This window comes from Austrofundulus limnaeus, unplaced genomic scaffold (assembly GCF_001266775.1).
Source record: "Austrofundulus limnaeus strain Quisiro unplaced genomic scaffold, Austrofundulus_limnaeus-1.0 Scaffold92, whole genome shotgun sequence".
Taxonomy (NCBI): Eukaryota; Metazoa; Chordata; class Actinopteri; order Cyprinodontiformes; family Rivulidae; genus Austrofundulus; species Austrofundulus limnaeus.
This window is the reverse complement of record NW_013952494.1, coordinates 318,811-323,232: the sequence shown is the minus strand read 5'-3', so window position 1 is coordinate 323,232 and position 4,422 is coordinate 318,811. Positions and strand designations below refer to the sequence as shown.

The window sequence follows — 4,422 nt, the reverse complement described above, 5'->3', positions numbered from 1 at the left end:
ATTCTATTCTATTCTATTCTATTCTATTCTATTCTATTCTATTCTATTCTATTCTATTCTATTCTATTCTATTCTATTCTGAATCAGTTTGGGAAAACAAACCATAAATGCGTGATGAAGATGCCAACAAATCAGGCATTGAATATGATAAAAAGAAGGATATCACTCCAATGTTTTCCACTGCAAAAACTGTCGAGGTGTCACGGTGGCAAGTGAGTAAAATTTTGAGCTGTGTGCAATGCAAGTGAGTCAATCCAGAACAAGAAAGAAGAAGTATGTTTTACTTACTTGCACTGTGTTTTCTTTCTCTGTGTTTTAGTGGTACGGGATTGTTGACAAGTCTTCTGAAGCTGGCTTCAATTTCTGAGTGAGTACATCGTCTGTTCTTCCCTCTGCTCCCTGAAAAACAAACATAACTTCTCAGCACCTTCAGCACTCAGTGTAATGACACTTTTATTTATCTGTTTCATTTTGGTCACTTGATTGTGGTTCTATGCGCTGACAGGTAAAGACAAGCAATGATTTGTTTGCCTCTGTGTGTTTGTAAAAATTCTGATATAATATTTGCAAAATGCACCCTAGACTGGTCACAAGTCCATCACAGGGCCACATAGAGACAAACAAGCATTCCTAGGGACAACTTAGAGTTGCCACTTAGCCTAACAGTCATGTTTTTGGTCTGTGGGAAGAAACCAGAGTTGCAAGAGAAAACCAATGCCCGCACAAAGAGAACATAAACTCTATGCAGAAAGATCCCTTTTAGGCAACAGCTCTACCGACTGAGCCACAGTGCTGTCCAAAACTCCTTCATATAATGCTTAAATATTATTAAGATATATGTCATAAAACTTTTTACCACTAAACCAAGATAAAATAAAAGTTCTAGTGTGCAAAGTTGCAGAGACAGTTGAGAATTGAAGCACAAAATTATGGTGTATTAATAGTTATTAGAAGACAGTTGCCTGAATTTCGCAGCAACCATCTTACTATTTAGATTAATTTTATTATTTGACAAACAATTCAAAAGAAAAAATCTAAATCTAACTTACAAATAGATTAGAACAAAGGAAAGGTGATTTGATGGTCTCCCCAAATGTGCTCAATAAAACCTACAGCTCATTCCATGTACTGCTACTCGAAATTTACTATATTACTCCTAGTCTGTGAGTTAAAATCATTTTATTTGTATTAAAAAATGACATTGCTCATGCGTAAATTAGTAATCAAGCTGAAATGTAGCTATAGTAATTGCTAAGAGTAATTTCCAGTTAAAACAAGGAGTTGAGTGAGTTGGGGTAATGTCAAGCTATGTTTTTTTTATTATGTTATCAATAAAGTCCTGATGAACTTTAACTTACATGTTTAAGCATGGATTTTTAGGCTTTTTGTTGCATGCAACTGGCAGGGTTGCCAACACATTTATTCCCTGTTGGGATGTTCTCAAACATGTTTTTAACCTTTGGCTTAAGGTTAAATTCAGACGAGTGCAATGTCTGTCGATTTCTAGATCCTCCCTCAGTTAAATCCCTCACCTCTCGAGTTATATCACCGCAGAGCGCTGACTCGACATGAAACGTGACCCCGTTTCACCCGTGGCTACCCCCCCACCCCTTTCCTTCATAGCCTTGGAAGATAGAGGAGCACAGGGGAAAGCATGCCAAAGCAGTAGACACTTTTAAGCAAAGATTAAAGGTTTCTCTTTTTAATCAGTTATTTGGCAGCGATGTTAGCATTTCACCCTGGTGCGGCTAAAGATCAATTTTTAATGCTGCTATGCACAGAGCAGACAGAGTGATTGGCAAGAGAGAGATGCTGTTTACAAAAGATTTATTTACAAGTTTTACAGAGAAAAATGCAGAGGGCACAATTGCCATCTCTTACAGAATTTTAAATAAGTGCTCTTCCTTTTTTTTCACTTCATCAAGAGGCATGACCTCTTTGAGCCCCCAATGATCCCTGCTGTGTATGTGTGTGTTTTCACTTACATGTGTCTCACATGTAAGAATAATAAAGGGATTTACACCTCTCCCTTGTGTTGCATTATGCTTCATTCCTTCATGTTGTGCTGCCTGGGGATGGGTAAGTAGGTCAATCAACCCTGGTATAAACAATCCACCAAGAAAATGCTAATTTTGATCTATACCCCCACCCCCACCTTCCAAACTTCCCCTCTGTTGCTAATAGAGTTTTAAATATACAGTGTAACACCTTCAAAAATGTTAGTATTTTCATATGACATGCCCTTTTATTATAATTATTTAAAATCTATTTTAAAGTTGTGCAGGCAAACCTTTGGTTAATTGATAATCTTTATTTATTTATTTATTTATTTATTTATTTATTTATTTAACAAACACACTGTGTGCAAATTCAAAAGTGCAAACAAACGGGAAGAGAAGAATTGCAAGTTAGTTAAAAGAACAGCAGGTTTATTCCGCATGTCAACATCTTGTCAGTCACATTAGCCATATTTTGTGAAGTTTATGGGCACTTTGTGCAAGGTTAAAAACAGCAGTATTTTTTAAACGTTTTTTTTTTTAACTTGTGCACTGATTGTTGTAATCAGAACAGTTACAATCTATTTCCGTAAGGTTCTAGTTGCATCTGGTGTAATTACTACAAGTTAAATATTGTTCAGGTGTTCAAAAAATCATATTTCTTTAATTATAATTTGCTTTTACTGCCACATCTATCTGTTTTTCCAGATTATTCAAGCAGGGGAGTGGCAATCCATTCTTCGATGGTGTAGAATTTGAATTCTTTTTTGATATTTGTGCAATTGTGAAGTGTTGTTTTTGTTTTTTTCTCATCAGTTAATTTAAAAGACTGATAGAATATCATTCTGATGCATCATATGCAGTTGTTCTGGCACTTGAGGCATGCTTCACTCACTGCAGTTTGATTCTAAACATCACTGCTGAGAAAATGGTACTAACAAGAATGGCACTCTAAGCTGTCCATTTTCATAAAATGTTTGTGACAAAATAGTTTCAGCCTATTTGACTCATATTTTGATGCATGTGATATTTGTACTTACATGAGTTTTGATAGACTTAGACAAACCTGTTCACTCAAGCACTTGTCCTTTAAGCTCTTTTGTTCCACAGCTGCATCACTAGTACATCTAGTAATCATTCACAAATGTTAGGTGAAACACCACATTAGTTTACACAAATGTTACACTTGAGCTATGACAACCAGGCTAATACATGTATCAATTAAGGTTGTATCTTGAAATGTGGTAATTTTTAGACAAATATATCAGACAGAGTCACATACAAAAGAGGGCAAACACATATTTTTTTTACAGGCAACACAAGTTCATCTCTGTTCAGGCCTGACACTGCTGCTCTCCACGCATCGGTGTCTGAGTCCATCCATGGGCAAATCCATACATCCATGCATCCATTCATTATGAGACTGTCTATTCATCTGTTTTCTAACTTTCCATTCATTCATGCAGTCAAACAACCTTCCAGCCAACCAGCCCACACATCATTGATCCAGCGATTGACCCTGCATTGGCTGGATCAATACTCTCTTAAATGGCATCTCTGTAAGTGCTTAGGCACAATGACCAGACATTGTTTGTGCAGTTAATTTCCAAGGTAGCAAGGCCGTACAGGGCTCGAACTTGAGTCGACTCTCATTTAAACTCCACTTACATGATCACGCCAGAAAAAAGAGGCATTCAAACAGAAACTGAGTAGAAAACGATGCAACAGAAAAGCCGTAGTCCATCCACAACTTTCTGCAGTGACTCAACACTAAAGGAAAGCAGGTTTGATACCTGAGTCGTTATACGACATGCAAGAAAATAATCAAACATTCAAATAAAATAAAACAGTATATGCACTTAGATAAAGAGCAGCAACCCTCAAGTAAAATCTAATTAAACCATAGCACTCTTGCTGGCTCCACAATTATGTCAAATTCCTGAAAATTACAGCATCCCTACTATATAATTTTTGTATTTTAAAGAAAGAATTGCTTTGGATAACAGCAGTGAAAACATTACTTTTACAATAATAACCCAAAGGAGCAATAGTTTTCAGCAGGCTGATGTTTGGAATGTCAGTGTTCAGCTTATTGTGGCTCAGTGCGCATACAGAAACCCTGGTTGGGTTAGAGCTGGGGCCAGGTCTTGGCATTAAATGAGTGGGACTCTGACAAGTCTCAGAGTTCTGTCTGTGCAGTTCACAGGTCTCGTTAGCCAAGGTGTCAGCAGGGGTGGAAATGGCTGTGTGTGAGTGTGTCTGTGAGCGTAGATGTGTGTAAGCTGAACATTAGACAGCACTCCTACCTCCACCTCCTCACCTGACACCAGCAATAAAACTAAACAGGCCAAGGTGCTGTGCAGTGTGTGTGTGTGTGTGTGTGTGTGGGTGTGTGTGTGTGTGTGTGTGTGTGTGTGTGTGTGTG

General features: G+C 37.5%; 1 long non-coding RNA gene across 2 annotated transcripts in view; it reads right to left on the bottom strand.

Moving 5' to 3' along the window:
• LOC106520422 (uncharacterized) overlaps positions 1 to 4,422 on the bottom strand; it is a 15,458-nt gene that overhangs the window by 5,748 nt on the left and 5,288 nt on the right. For both annotated transcript variants that reach the window (XR_001310551.1, XR_001310550.1), the window contains one exon: positions 289 to 399. This is a non-coding gene — a long non-coding RNA (uncharacterized LOC106520422). The remainder of the gene's footprint in view (positions 1 to 288; positions 400 to 4,422) is intronic.